The sequence below is a fragment of the Mustela nivalis genome, assembly GCF_964662115.1.
Source record: "Mustela nivalis genome assembly, chromosome: 4".
NCBI classification, from domain to species: Eukaryota; Metazoa; Chordata; class Mammalia; order Carnivora; family Mustelidae; genus Mustela; species Mustela nivalis.
Window position 1 is genome coordinate 47,266,869 of NC_139023.1, and position 16,533 is coordinate 47,283,401.

Below are 16,533 nucleotides of genomic sequence, written 5' to 3' on the forward strand. Positions count from 1 at the left end.
AAGGACACTGGGCCTAGAAGTTTCTTCTCGGGGCCCTAAATGATCCTAAGTCAAGAGCAAGCTTCACAGGACCGCTTCCAAAGAGGATGAGAGTCACTGCAGACGACTTGCAAGTGGCTGGGCTGCTCTCTCAGATCATTAGAGGGGAAAAAGGACCCCAACCATTAGCTCGCATTTGGGATGAACTGTGCAATCCAAGGTGACACCAAGTCCTCAGTTATGCAAAGGTAAGCTCAACTTCCTTCCTTTGGTTGCATGGCAAAACTCAGAATAAAGTGGAGTTTTAAAAATAAAACGTGAAGGATGGTTCTGGGAGTCGTGAGTGCCCCAGGCAAAGAATCCAGAGAATGAAATGCAGGTCCCAGCTCTGTCACCAGCCTGGGGCATCGGGTAAGGCTACATATCTCTCAACCTCTAAAGCCATGACATGCAGGAGATGGACTGCTGTCCGCTCGATCCTCTCCTGAGCAATACCATCTCAAGTCTGGGCTTGTCTTCTGACTCTCTGTCCTCTTCTCCTGCATTTGGTTGAAGACCCCAAGAATTGGAGTATCAGTCCACAGGCAGTGTGTGGGAGCTCTGCTCCCCAAGGCAGAGAAAGGGCCTTCCTTCCTTTTGTACATCTTCCTGCCGAGCACATGGTCCCAAATTCTGCACAAGCTAACTCCTTCCACCCCTCCTCCAACATCTCCTGGGCCGCCTTGATCAGTCACGTTCACTTCTGTCCCTTGTCCTCACAGTGACAAGTATCTTGACATCTTAGTCCTGCTGAGCTGGGACAGTCTCTGAAGATTGTTGATCTTGGGGTATCCCCAGGCTAGAGGTTGCTCTGGAAACCCAGAGTGCTGAGCTCCTACTGAAAGGCCGGTTAGGACAGTCAGGGACTTATAAATCCCACAGACAGTGGCTCACAGTCTATAAGTCCCCATGCTGGCCCTGCAGAGTGTTCTCCTTCCCTAGGCCCTCTCAAGAGCGAGTTTGCCTTGTCTCTGCTCTCTTGGCCTCAACCAACTGGACCAGACATAGACACCTGAACCTGAGCTGGACCACTCAGTTCCTTGCCTGGAGAATTGAAATTGTACTAAGAGACTCGGTCCCAGTGGGGCTGGGCCAGTCAAGAAATGCTGAGGCTGCCTGGTTGGCTCAGTCAGTTAAGCCTCTGTCTCTTGATTTTGGCTCAGGTCACGATATCAGGATCGTGGGATCAAGCCCTGTATCAGGCTCTGTGCTCAGCGCCGAGTCCGCTTGAGATTCTCTCTTTCCCGCTTTGCCCCTCCCCTGCTCACATGTGCTCTAAATAAATAAATAAATGGATAAATAAAATATTAAAAAAAAAAACAAATCTTGAGACTGTGGATAGTCATTTTCTACCTAGGATGCAGAGAAAGTCAGTTTTGGGGGAAATAGAAAAAGATGAATGAAACAGAGATATAAAGAGACCTCAAAATGGGACTTGGAGGTAGTCTCATGGGCATTCCTGTCCCTGGCTGTTCATAGTCAAGAGCTGATAAAGTGCAGGTTTGTGTGTTTTTGGCTGCCCAGTGTTCCTGCCAAAGCAGGCTTTCCTTTCCTATTGGAGTGTGACTTCTCTCTGTGAGTTGCCTTGTGGGGATGGGTCATTTCAGGCAACTGGGAGGGGGAGCAAGGTCCTCCTTCTCACCCCAGGGACCACCACATTTAGACATGTGTCCTGAGCTGCATAAACATACTGGCCTCCCCTAGAATGTGAGTATAGACAAGTGACCGACAGGGGCCATTCACCCCAGGCCCAGATGGGTGGCAGTCTGGAATGACCCAGCAGTCCCCACTGGACCTCCAGCTTTCGTCCCTCCAGACAGCCCGCCTCGGGTCCTGCCCCATCTGCAATCAGCCACAAGCTCCACGCACCATAACATCCTTCCGAAAATTCCCCTTTATTTTAGCAAAACCACACTTGGTTTCTCTTGTTTGCAACCAAGAGGGCATGACTGAGAGTCACAGTGATATCAGTAGCTTCGGTTCCATGAGCCAGCCCGTGTCTTTCCCCCTGAAGTGAGCCTCCGTGGATTTCCATTTCCTGTGGCCAGGAGTCCTAACAGCTCGAAGGACGGATCCGGGACAAGGCCTTTTCACCTCTCTGAGACTTTGTTTCCTCCTATGGAAAATTAAGCTACTAACTCGTACTGTGCAAAGAAATTGGAAGGATAAAATCACAACAACAGTAACAAGTGATGAAGAGCAGATGTTAGATAGTGCTTAAGATATTCCACGAGCTGTTCCAAGGGCCGGCAGAGTAACTTGTTCAACCCTCACAGCAGCTCTGTAAAGTAAGTACTTTTAAACCTCATTTTAATGGTTAGGCAACAGAGAAGCAGAGAGGTTAAATCACTTTCCCAAAGCCACACAGCTAACAAGAGCCAGGGGGCCTCTACATGTGTTGCTGTTCAGGAAATGGGAGCTCTTCTTTATGCTAATCAAACAAGGCCTAAAAGTCACTTTCTGATTTGGGTAGCATCCCACCTAAGAACAAGGGGTGGCGCAGTCCTCCACCCGACCAATAGCTAACTAATTGTGGCCAAAGCAGTCTCAGAATGCAAAATAACTCCACTTCCCTTCTCCCTTCACATAGTCGTCCCAGGGACCTCAACAATCCCAGGGCTTCAACGGTCCCCTTTCTGTACCGTCACCCTACAACTTTGCCTCTGGCTCCGGCCTCGCCACTGAACTCCCAACACATCTGCCCCAAACCCAGCATTGGCTTAAGGTAAACATGGAGCCTCTATCCCAGGCCTGCTCTGTGTCCAGAGCTGCCTGCCTCAGTGAACCTTGTCACCATCTTTCGAGCTTCCTAAATCCACTGTCCACAGGTGGCTTCACTTTCTCCCTCACCCAAATCCAACCAGTCAGCCACTAAACCGAGTCTGTTCTGCCTAGATACTGCTTGTCCCCGCACTCCTGAGAGCAGACCACCACCAGCACTGTGGCCGCTTCACACAGCTGCTCTCTGCCAGTCTCCCACGCCCCCTCCCATCTGATCCCACAGGCAGCGCAACTGATGCTTTCAAAATACAAATCTGGCCAGTTGCTGTTCTGCCAAATTTTCAGTGCTTCCCCTTGACCCCAAGATAAAGTTCCACCTCCTTTTTATTGCTTCTGAGGCTCCCTGATCTAGCCTCTGCCTCCCCTTCCAGTGCTAAGATTTCCCCTGGAGATTTCCCTTCTGAAACTCCCTGCTTCAGACACACTAAACCTTCCCCTGGGTCTGGATTTTTTTTTTTTTTTTTTTTTTTTGCCATCCATTCACTTATTCATTTAACAAAAATTTCCTGAGCCCCTACTGTGAGCTGGGCACTAGGAGTACAAAAAAGCAAAGAGGATTTCTGCTTTTATGAGGCTTACACTGGTCTAGTTGACTTCTTTCTATCTTCAAGGGCTCAGCTTAAATCTCTGTTTCTCAAGGAAATACTCCCTTTCCCCTAATCAGGTTATGTTCCCTGGTGTGTGTCCCTAGATTCCACTCTTCCTCCCTGCCATAGTATCACCACACCTGACTATGGTTTAACCTCTCTTTCCTGCCAGATTGTCAACCCCATGGAGATAGACACTGGGCTTCTTGTTCACCCTTGTATCTTCAAGCTCGGTACCTAATAGATACTTAATAAGTACCTGATGAATGAATGAATGAATGAATGAAAGTATGAAGGAGTAGCATCATATTCAGCATATACACTCTGGTTTTCCTATAAGATTGTAAGTGTACTTTTTATTTATTTATTTTTAACGGGAAAAACCATGTTTATATTTTTCTTGTTTACATTTTTCCCCTAGCTGCTCCCACATTGATTTTCTATGAGTGTTGGTTGAATGGATGGACAAGTGTATTTCCACGTATGAGCGTTAGTAAGGATGGTCAACATAGGAAGGCAGCATCTTCTTTTTTTTTTTTTTTAAAGATTTTATTTATTCACCTGACAGAGATCACAAGTAGGCAGAGAGGCAGGCAGAGAGAGAGAGAGGAGGAAGCAGGCTCCCCGCAGAGCAGAGAGCCCGATGTGGGGCTCGACCCCAGGACCCCGAGACCATGACCCGAGTGGAAGGCAGAGGCCTAACCCACTGAGCCACCCAGGCGCCCTGGGAAGTCAGCATCTTTAGGAGACTGGGGCAAGTGCAGACCCTGGAATTTATGATTATATGATCTGGTAATTTTCCAGGTGGGCGTGGAGGTCCTCGGTTGTTCGTGCTTGCTGAACAATGGAATCTTGTGGGGAGGCTGACAAAATACTGATGCCCAGACCTTTCTCCCAGAGATTCCAATTCAGTCTGACTGGGTTGAGGCATGGGCCATGGGAAAAATGTTTCAATCTTCCCAGGTGATTCCAATGCACAGCCAGGCCTGGGAAGGTGTGGGGCCTCCTGGAATTCATAAGGTCTTGGCCAGATGTAAGTCTGCAGATGTGGAGAAAATCTGTCAGGAGTTCCTGGGTATTGCATGTGGACCAAGAGTTAGGACATAATCTGAGGTGAAACCCAGGGAATGAAGACAGAAAAAGAAGCCAGGGCCAATTAACCATCCCTCTTAGTTGTACACTTATTGAATGAATGAATGAATGAATGAATGAACAAATGAGTCTATAATGGGCAAGAGTAAGTCCTCTGTACTTCTGTCAATTCACTGGAATAATTATTTTATGGACAATCAAGCTAGTACCCATTCATAAGTGACCATGAAAAATATTTCTGAAAAGATTAAATAATATGAAACCAGTAGAATTTTCTGATATCATAGATCCCCAAGGAGCTGTAGAGTCATCCACTCATTCTCCCTTTCTCTTGCTCAACAACATTTATTGGACACCTATTATGTGTCAAGCATTATTCTAAATGTCAGGAAGGATCCAGTTTGTTTTTGTATCTATTCAAAATGTGCTGGAATTCTAACCACCAGTACTTCAGAATTGTACTTGGAGACAGGGTTTTTAAAGAGGTACTTCAGTTAAAACGAGGTCATTAGAGTTGTCCTCGTATGAACAGGACATTTGGACACAGACACCGAGTGAAGACTGCATCAAGACACAGGTAGAAAATGGCCACCTACAAACCAAGGAGAGAGTCCTCAGAAGAAACCTTCCTGCTGAAACCTTGCTGCTGATACTGTAATTTCAGACTTTCACTCTCTGGAATTGTGAGAAATAAATGTCTGTTACTGGCAGCTCTGGAAGTCTAACAGAGAGTGGTAAGCAAGACCAAGTCCTTGTTTTCTATGCAGATATTCACAAACATTTATTTTCTGAGGACTGAGTAGATCTGTCTACGGCTGTTTTTCAAAGCTATGGTCATAGTAGATTTTAATAAAATCCACATTCACTGAAAGCTTTCCTTAATTCACATTGACATTTCATCATCGCACATATTTTGTACTAGATAAAATCTCAGTTGGGTCTAGAATGTCTTCAACACTTCTACAACGTTAGCTAAACTCCTGTGGATGAACAATAGAAAGGAGGCTTCCAACCTAGAATCTCCCTAAGCTGGAATTGAATAACATCACTGTTATTTTTCCCATTATATGTGTTTTCAAGATTATTTCTGCGTAATAGCAAGTGATAATGATTTTCCATTTGTAGTGGTAGTAGGATATTTCTGTTTCAAAACAAAAATGTTCAGGCAGAAAACAAGTAATTAGATTTTAAGAATAAATATTCAGCAAATAATAGCAATGCAGTTTGTGCATAAGGCACAAATCATGATGTTGGTATGCAAATGATGATAGACTAGAAAACACCAAATGAGATGACACATTTCAGAAATCACTAGTTTATGATTTTCATTCATTCATTCCATTTTTAATTTTACTGACACTGAACACTTATTAGCTTCCAGGCATCATACTAAGCATTTTCTCATAGATTATCTTATTTCAGAATATATGAGAAGATAGGAACCCCCTCCATCCCACTCATTGCTTTGTCCCCAGCACCCGGTGTAATGCAAGGGCACTCAACACTTAGCCTTTGAGTGATACATGCACATTTTTGAGTTAAGGTCCATATATTAAAGGATGAATATTCAAATCCTAAGTGCAGACCACTAAGAAGTCGTTGAAATGAAGGGCCAGTTCTTGATTTTCTCTACTTCTTTGGGCTAGATTCTCTTTTTAAAAAATTTTGTAGTGAAGAAGGTGCTTTTTTTTCTTTTTTTTTTTTTTAAGATTTTATTTATTTATTTGACAGAGATCACAAGTAGGCAGAGAGGCAGGCAGAGAGAGAGAAGGAAGCAGGCTCCCCGCTGAGCAGAGAGCCCGATGCGGGGCTCGATCCCAGGACCCTGAGATCATGACCTGAGCCGAAGGCAGCGGCTTAACCCACTGAGCCACCCAGGCGCCCCAAGAAGGTGCTTTTTATTTCATGAGAGTATCATGCTTTCCTGAGACATTGGGTGAGCTGCCCTGGTACCTGAAATGGGCACTTCTTCCCATCTGTCCATCATCCATTCACCCACTTATCCATCTGTCTCTCCATTCATTTATCCATCATCCACCCATCCATCCAATAAAGAACTTTAGAGAAAAACTGGAAACCTACATTTCTCTCTGAGAGGACTCAGTTGGCATTTGCAAAGCAATCGATAGAACTTGCCAACACCAGGCAGGCCCTGGGGAGAGGCAAAGCTGGCTGGCTACCACTGCTCCCATTTCCACCTCCAGGCACTGTGAGGCCAGCCCTGGTGATTATAAGTTTGGAATTCGTGGCAGGATTTTGGGTTGGGTTCAGCCATTATTATTGTTATTCTTACCTGGAGTCACTGGCTCGGGTTAAAGGACAAAAACTCCCGCTCTTCAAAGCCAAGCTCACTTTACCTGGCATTTAGGATTTAGGCACATTCCAAATTGGGTAATAGGTTTTAAAACAAGATTATGAAATTCTGGCGAAAAAATCACAGCACACCTGCCTGTGGTCACTTTCTGTTTGGGAGATTAGAAGAAGGCAAGTCACACTTTCAAGGCCAATGTATAAATTTTCTATACTACTAGTGGAAGGTACTGGTTAAGCACTGCTGATTGGTTTCGGCTCTGTCTTACCAGCTCAATTGCTCAGCTATGGATGTCACCCCAAGTTCTTAAGCCAGTGTGCAAGACTCCATCTAATATGACCCAACCTAGATTTCCAGCATTGCTTTCCAACACTCCCATTCTGGAAACTTCCACTCCAGCTGATTGGTTCACTTACTTCTGAAAATGTCTCACATGGTCCTGCTCCCATTCTTTTGCTCCTGCTACAACCTGAGCTTTGATCACTCACATTCCTCTCCACTTAGGCTAGTTATAACCTCCTTTGGACTCCAAATCCTATCATACCTTTTCCTTAAATGTACCTCAGTGTACAAAGATCTCTCCTCAAAATTCTTAGCTCATACCGAGTTTCCAACCATTTGGAGTCTCAACAGAACAAACATTATGATACTTTGGTGTTTTTTCCATTATTGCCTGTAATGGTCAATGTTTATGTGTCAACTTGATTGGACTAAGGGATCCCCAGATAGCTGGTAAAACATTATTTCTAAGTGTTTCATGCATATGTCTTCAAGACAGATTAGCATTTGAATCCACAGACTGAGTAAAGATCACCTTCACCAATATGGTGAATTGCCAGAGGATGGATTAGAACAGAAAGGTGGAGGAAGGGTGAATTTATTCTCTCTGCTTGAGCTTAAATATCCACTTTCTGCCCTCAGACCTCAACACTCCCAGCTCTCAGGCCTTTGGACTTGGACTAAATTATACCACCAGCTTTCCTGGTTCTCTTGCTTGTAGATAGCAGATTCTGAGTCTTTTTTACTCCCAAGATCACATGAGCCAATTCCTATAATCTCCTCTTATATTCATCTGTCTTTCTCAGTGTAGATGATAGATAGATAGATAGATAGATAGATGATAGATAGATAATGATGCAAATATAAATATATTCTATTGATTCTGTTTTTCTGAGGGAACCTAATACATTGCCTTAAACTAACTTTATCTCACTTCCTGGTATAGCCTGGAAGCTCCTTGGTGACATAGAATCCTTTCAATTCTATGAGCTCTCCCAGGGCTCCAAAATGTCCCCTTTTCTCATGAAATAACCAGCATCGGTATCTGTTGCTTGCAAATAAAATAACCTCTAATTTGTTCTCCTCAACTAAGGATGGGAAGAATCTATTGAATTAATTTCAATAAATACCACCAAGTGTTTAAGTGTTAAGATGTCTTAACACTCACATATGTAGCCAGGAGATACACTTACTTCTCAGGCAGGACCAATTCACTTATATTTTATAGTCATCTGTCCCAAGCTCAACTACCCAGTTTCAATGAAATTATAAAGGAGTAGTAGGAGAATGGTTATTGTAGGTCTTTGATGATAGAAAGAAAAGAGCTGCTAGCCCAGCAAAATGAAGAGAGAAACACCATAAAAGACAGAGACAAAACTTTCAACACTCAAAATGATTTGTGTAGAGGAAAAAGGAAAAAACTCACGTACTCTAAAGGATTAAATGACAGTCCAGTATAAAAATCAACGTTCGTGATGATGCCCTGGGTCATTCAGAGTAGATTTAATTTTCTGGCACCTTCCACCTGCAGAAGTCATGAAACCAAATAATCCATTTCAGTCATATTTCTAACCCAAATGTGTAAATTAAAAATAAAAAAGCATGAGATGCCATAGAATGTTCGCACCCAGTGCTTTCACACATTCATTCAAGAAGTGTTCATTGAGTACCTACCACAGACCAGGCACTGTCCAGTAGGTGAGGACAGAGGGGTGGACATGGTGATGAGATCCTTACTCCACTGAAATTTACATTTCTGTGGGGAGGAGACCTTAAGGAAATATTTAAATGAACAAGATAATTTGGGATTATAATACGTGCTAGGATATATGGAAATACATCAGAGTGATGGATCAGAACAAGATAGTAGACAGTTCCTGGGGTGGAGGATAAATGATATTGGGCAGCCATGAATGGCCTCCCTGCAGATGGGACATGTGAGGTCATTCCCATCCTCCTTCCCTGCATTTGCTTCCCACCTTTCTACCTCCCAGAGATGCCTCTTCCCAGCAGGAAGACTCCTTGCATCAGAGAACCACTAACCAGCTTTCCTGAGGAAGGGAGAAAAACAACAAACAACCATATTCCTTTGCCCAAGAAGCATTTCAGTTAACTCCAGTCCTGATTTCTAGAAGGACCTTTTTGCCATACCTGGATGAACACACACTGACCGATGTCAGTCTCAAGGCTGTCCTAGGAAGGCCCAGGAAATACATCAGCAATGGATCACTGACTCTCAGTGGACAAGGCAGATCTATTCCCCCTGGCTTAGCAACCAAGACTCTGCCCCAACACCTAGGAACCAATAGCCAAACAACAGTTGTCACTGGTTTGGCAGAAAGTTTGAAACTGGTTTATCCCTTGTGTGCTCTACACTCAAGTCATCTAGAAATTACCTATGGCCAAGGCTTTTCCTGGCCTGGTATTTTGACACAAAGGCATGTGACAGGCAGACTCTTGGTGGTTCCTCCAGAGCCAGCAGCCCTCCCACTCTGGCTCCAAAGTACAATCTGTAACTCCATTCATGCCCTCTGACTGCCAACTTTCCCCAGGAAGTTTCCTTCTTTGTCCATCTGGACATCTGGCATCTCCTCCAAAAGGCTGGTTAAAAAAAATTCCACCTACTTCCAGCGAAAATGTAGGAGCAGATTCCAGTTTCACTTCACATGCCTCAGGAATGTGAGTAATCCCATTTAAGAAGATGCTTGATTAAGTTTTTAGAACCCAAATCAATTTGGTCATTCTTCAATGCCTAGAGTATGGCCGTCATGAGATGGAAACATTCCTAATCAAATACTGTCCTAGAGAGAAGTCTGGTTTGGCCAGCTCAACTGCACAGAGATGGGTTCCTGTAAGAAATAATAGTAGCAATTCCCACACAGGAAGTCTTTCAGGCCAGCTCAGATGCTCTGGCCGAAGGTCTCTGAGAGAAGCCACCAGGTGTAAGGCAGAGAGAAGGGCAGAGCTGTATTGTCAGATCTTGGTATAATTCACCTTCCCTTGCTGCCCACCCTTGAGGAGGAAGGCACCCAAGGACCAAATCCACTCAGCAATTACTTCTATGAAAACTGTGTTATCACATCATTTAACAGGTCAGTAGAAAAATCTCTCTCTTGCTCTCCCTCTCCAACTGCCACAGCAGCACCCTCCCACAGAAGGTATGAAAGGAAGCTGAAATGCAGGAGCACTGAGAAAGAGATGCTTCATTATTGTAGCTCCCGTGCCTGTCCCCCTAAATCAGGACAAGAAAAGCACACGAAAGAGGTGGCAACCCAAGATGGCGGAGTCCTTGCCACAACACGGAAGGGAAGAAAAAGACTCCCTTCAAGACAAGCTCTGGGTAATTTGAAAATACACAAAAATTCACTTGTTAAGTTCTATCAAAGGACTATTTCCCCCTGAGAGTATGGGTGTGATTTGGCATATATAAGTTCCCGAATAGTTTCCCTCCATCACTGCTGAGGTGGAACTAAGGGGTCTATAAAGTGTGAAATGAGAAGTGGACATGGTGTAGCTTAATGCTAGTTACCTCTTCAGGTGATGTGGCTGGGACTTCCCTATTTTTACAGCTGCCCAAATCAGAATCTGATTAGCAACTATTTTAAGACTGCATTATAGAGTTGGCCTCAAATGCTTTCTAAATAAGGCAAATGTTATGGGCTTCCACCAATATTTGCCTCCTGTTAATCATTTCAAGAATTTGTGTTGTGCACACAAGGTAATTATTAAGCAATTAACTCCCACTAAAGGTATTTTGGTTTTTTTTTATTTTAATTTAAAGATCTGGCTGAACTTGAGAAGGATCTTCCTTCTTCCTCCCCCAAACCCCGCACCTTTTGAGTACCTGAGTTCATCTGTTAGAATCTTAAAGGTATAAATAAATAAGTTACTAAAGACTCTGGTGATAAAAAGCCAGGGAAATTATTTCTCTTTAAAAAAAAATAGTATTAGGATGATTGCCTTTGATTACAGAACTGGAAACAATTAGAAACCTGACATTTCGTTTTCCCAAATTGTATTTTCATTGCTTCTGAGATGGAATAACCAATCTATTAACTTCATTCCACTTAATAGTTTTCCAATTCTCCATATTTCCAGTAAGGACTGGGGATTCTTTTGTGTTCTTCTGTGTGCTGGTTTTGTTGTTGTTGTTTGTTTGTTTTGTTTTGTTTTTCGTGGAGAAGCTCATGGTGGGGAGGAAGGAGAGATGTGATGTGAAAGTCAGAAGAGCATTTAAGGGGTATGTAGCTCTCCTTACCTTCAATTGCAGAATTTGTATTTGTATCTTACAAATTGTATCTTATCTTACAATTTGTATCTTACCTTCAATTTGCAGAATTACTAATAATCTGAATAATCTTATCCTCTAAACTGGCTTTCTTTCTGTGTTCATGTATCTGCTCCAAGTCAGAGACCAAGAAGTCATTTTAAGATTTTCTTTTAACTTTAATACCCACCCACCTCCAGTCAGTCACGAAACCCCAGGGCGTCCCTGTCTGAACTAACTGTTGAATCCCACCCCGCCCCTGCTCCAGGAGGAGCGCCAGATACCACTGCTGTCATTGAGGACCCAGTTATGTCTCACCAGGGCAGTGAGCAATCCCACTGGGCTCCCTTGGACCAACCTGGCCTTCCCTAAATCCAGCTTCGACCCTGTGGCAGTGGTACTTTCTAAACACAGTCAGAACCCCGGCTCTCCAGGCCCATGAAGAATTGCAAGAGCCCCTTGAGGACCCTTTGCTGGCTTCTAGACTGTGAGTGTCCTGAAGTTTGGGAATGAAGTCTTTCCCAGTGCCCCCCACACAGGGACAATGCTCAGTGTTTGTAGGTAGAAGGAAGGGGAGAGGGGGCAACGGGAAGCTCTTCAGCTTCGTGTCGTGGGTGAAATCACTTGTCATCTTGCATAGCCAACTTCTTTGGGGAAAAAAGGGCATTTCAGTGGAGGGCCCATTGTCAAGCATCCAAACTATGCTCTCATCTGGAAAGAATCCTTGGTAGCTGGATTAGCTTCATGTGCGTGTGACCCGAGGAGTCTCAGAGGACCCCCACACCGAGAGGGTCCCCATAGTTGGGTTAATGTCCTACTATCACTTCTTTGAAGTTCTTAATAAATTTTTAATTTTCCTTTTACACTGGGCCTTGCAAATTATGTAGCCAGTCCTGCCTGGTAAGTATGGAAGTCCTGGGGGCTGGGGTCTCAGATCCTCCTGCTTCCCAGGCCCAGGGGACAAAGACCAAGTCCCTGTCCCCTAATGCACATATTCACCAAGAATTCCTTATCTAAAGGCTGAGTACTTTTTGCACATCTATCATCTGCTATTTTTCAAAGCTATGTGGTCATTGATGAATTTAATAAAATACACATTTGTTTGAGAGAGCTCTTTAATTCACAGCAGCATGTCAACATTATAAATAGTTTGTGCAAGAGGAAAAGTCTCAGTTGGCATGTCCTTAACACTTTCCTAGCACTGGTCACATTCCCTTTGTCAATGATAGAGAGGAAGCTGCAGGCACAGAACCTTCCCCACGTATAACTATCTCTTTAAATTAAAAACCCTGGTACTTTCCACCTCAGGAGCCAGCCTCCCAGGCACATCTAGTCCCGTCACTTAGATGCTCCCACCCAGCTGATGAAGTAGTTAATAATAAGAAGCTCTCATGGGACCTCCATGGCAGTGAATTTCAGCAGGAGAAGCAAGGGACACTGGCCTTCCCTTGCAAATTTCCTCCTCTGCTCCTGCCCATGTTCCAGCCTACTCGTTTGGACACCCACTAATTGTGAGAGCCCTTATAGACTTCCAAGGTGATGACCACTATGGATTCAGCCTCACCAGGTACCCAGTCTGTCCTGAGCCCTTCATGTTTTCCTGAAAGGAGCAGCAGGGAGAGATCAGGAACACAAAGACTGATGCCAGGTCATTGGGTTCGAACCTCAGTTTCCATACCTGGAAGATGCCTATATGGAAAGTAGCCATCTCCAGCACTGCCGTGAAGTCAAATAAATTAAAGCAAATGCTATGCTCAGCCCCGGGCCTGGTGAGAACTGCTTGTGTTTGCTAGTTATCGTTATTCCTATATCATTTAACCTTTACAACAGTTGGTGAGGGAGGTTTTATTACCATTAGCATCATCGCCATCATCATCCTCATTTTGCAGATCATGGAAAGGCAGAGAGACGTTAAGGGCCTTGCCCAAGGTCACCCTTAAGCAAAGGGTGAGGCCATCAAAAATGGCCTGAGGTGGTCTGAGTTCAGAGCTGGGCTCTTACAACCACTAAGCACTACACCTTCCCCTTGGGACTACCTGGCTGACTGGAGTCCTTTGTGATCCCAGATAGTTTTCCTGATCAAATGCTTCTTTTCAATCCTGTGCCTGGTCCCAGACTCATAAGCCTGCCATCTTGCAATGGTGCTTACTGAATTGCATTTTGTTCTTCACGGAGTCCTGATTGCCAGTCCCCAGTTGACTGTGGAGGCTAGGGGTGGAAGTTCAGCATGGGGGTGAAGGTAGGAGTTGGAGGCTGGGACAAGGTGGTATAGGGGCAGAAGGGAATTACGTGATGGAACAATACAGCTCCTGTAAGAAATGTCGGGGATCAACATTTCCTACCTTCTCCTCATGTGTCTTCTCTCACTTCAGGGGCTGGACAGTTCAGAATTACACTTCCCACCTGGCGATTCACAGACCTGTACCCCTGGGGATAAAAATATATGTTTATAAAAAATTTTAAAAAGAAAAAAAAAGAATTACACTTCCCAGATGCCCATGAGTTTCTACCACCAGAAAGGAGGAGTGAGGGGGCAGCCACACTTCTTCTCCCACTGTTTCTCTTCACAAGTGTCCCTGCTGAAAGTCTGGTCTTTTTATGATCTTAAAAGGCAGTGGTGCTCTTGGTGGCCCCTTGTTTTGTAGCATGGTTCTCAAAGCTATTCCTGAAAACTCAGCCTTGTGCCTTCATCCTCTTGAATAATTCTGTAAACACTAGCAGGTCTTCTTCAGCTTAACCTGGCTGGGACCCTGAGTAGATCATGTCTGCTATGAAGTCCTGACCCATACAGCATCCAACAGGTGGAAACTTAACTATAACTCAGGCAGAACACATCCCATTATCAAACATTTCAAATATTTTTTAAAAAGTACAGAGAATAAGGTGACAAACATCCCTATATCCACCACTCAGTTTGAGAAAAAAAATTACGAATAAAATTGATGATGCGCCATTTCCCTTTTACCACGTGAAGCCCCTTCCTCTTGCCCCGAAGGCCTGCCATCTTGAAATGGCTACGTATGTGTTTACATTTTTTACTTTGCATGCAGCCCTACACCACTGACAGTGTGATCTGGCATGTAAGCTTCAGTAATTTTGCTGTTTTTACTCAACATATTTTTGAGATTTGCCTATACTGATATTTAGTCACCTCGTTTTATTATTTTTAATGGCTGGCTGGTATCCCATGTATGAATATATTTCATGCACAATTCCATGACAGTCTATTCTGCTCTTGATAAGGGATGTAGTTTAACTTTCTAGTGTCTTTTGGGGTATAGTAGTTCAAATATCTTCAGGACAGACAGATTCATGTATAATACTCTACTGATAATGGGGACTAGTGCCCCTGGTGACCAATGCATTCATATTTATGTCTTAAAACAGTGCACTGGCAAAACAGATCTTATCCTTGGAGCAGGATCACCCCAGGGCTCCCCTCTGCTATCTCCAGACATACCCCTGAGACTGTCCATGAACAGACAAGACCCTGGGACAGAAAGTAGCAGACTTGCTACCAGGAAATGAAAATCGAGAGGAAGTGGGTGACTAACCTCTGAAGTCCTAGCAGCCACGGCCCCCAGGTTCTGGGAAGATGCTGATGAGCTCACTGGCTAATCATGGAGAAATTCTAACACCTTTGCCAGGAATTCTGGATAAAATGTGTAGCTTGGCATGAATGATTCAGGAGAGTTTATCAACCAGGCCTTAAAATGAGTTACTTTGTCACCTAAAGTTACTGAATCATAAAAAATGGAGATACATTTCCTATGGTTCAGTTCAGGTCAACAAAAATACCCTTGTGGCAGAGGGGAAAGGAACAGCTTTGCAGCCATTGCTCCATGCGTGACCTTGGACCAAAAACTTCCTGTCTCAGAGCTTTGGTTCCTTTGTTTCTAAATGGAAGGTTAAAATAATAATAATTAGACATGGATGACCTGGTGCTCCATTCCCACTCCTTTGGGTAACAGCAGCCAGACTTCCTTCTGGGGAACCACCTCTCCCCCATTCATAGTCTACACATTTTGGGTGAAGCTTTCTCTCAAATTCAGAAGTGGACATGGGTTTCAAGCCTGGGTAATAAGATCACCCATGTCCCCTGCCCAACCATTGGTTCTGAGACAGGCATATGATGTCGTCAAAACCAACGAGATGCAACGAGACTTTTATGGGAACTACAAGGGGCTTTTTCTTGCTGAACTTGAATTTAGGAGGATGGGAACCTGGAGTTACAAGGAGTCACCAAATTTTGGCCAAGAATGAAGGCCATTTACCAGACTACATTGCTAAGAAGTAAAAATTCTTATTTGAGTTCCTGGATCATAAGTTGATGATCTTGCTGCAAGTTCCTGGATCATAAGTTGATCCAGGAACTCAGTGAACTTAATGAAGGCCAAGACCAACTTTTGGGATTTTCAATATTCTTTATTAATCTATTTAGGTGTTTTGCTTAAGCGAGCTTGAGTTGGTTTTCTGTCACTTACAGGATCTTATGTCTTGACCAACACTGTCTCTTTGGGAGCTATGAGGAGTGATTGAGATGACACGGGAGATAGCTACCATGGTCCAGATTCCCTCCCCCTGCCTGTTTTTGCTTTGATCCAAAGATATCTTCACTTGACTCCTTTTTACTTTTATGCAATCCTGAAATCATTCTGAGCTTCTAGAAACTATGATATAGTAGAAACTCAAACAAATTAAAGACACCTCACTTAGAAAAGACTACTTGGCAAAATAATAGCTTTCTTGAAATACTTAAAAGGCTGCCATATGGAAAAGAACTGGATTTCAACTTGAAGAGCAAAATCGGGTGATTGGGTGGGAGTTGGCAGAAGACAGTCAGCTTCAGTGAAGAAGGAGCATTTAACAACAAGCTCTGGATCGCACCTCTGAGGTACTTGGTTTCCATTGCAGGAGACCTTCGTGCCAAGAATGGACATTCACTTGTTGTGATTTATGGAAGGGACTCATACTTCAAGGAGACAGTTACCTGGAATGACCACCAAAGCCCTCTCACATTATGGGATGCTGGGGGTCTAAATAAAGTGCCAAATGATGACTATGCCCCTAATCTAAGACCATCCCTAATTTTTCCAGTGTAAGAGGGTTTTGAGCCATTGGAAGAGATAAACTTTTAGGAAGGTAGATGGAATAATTAAATGTCTATTTATACTTTTATTATACCTGACACTATAAGT

The 16,533-nt window shown here is 43.8% G+C and overlaps 1 long non-coding RNA gene across 1 annotated transcript; it reads right to left on the reverse strand.

Moving 5' to 3' along the window:
• Positions 1 to 8,504: 8,504 nt before the first annotated feature.
• On the reverse strand, positions 8,505 to 13,736 carry LOC309863172. Its single transcript, XR_014310910.1, has 3 exons — positions 13,678 to 13,736; positions 8,743 to 8,839; positions 8,505 to 8,593 (listed from the first exon to the last, which is right to left on the reverse strand). It is a non-coding gene; the product is annotated as an uncharacterized lncRNA (long non-coding RNA).
• Between the last annotated feature and the right edge of the window lie 2,797 nt (positions 13,737 to 16,533).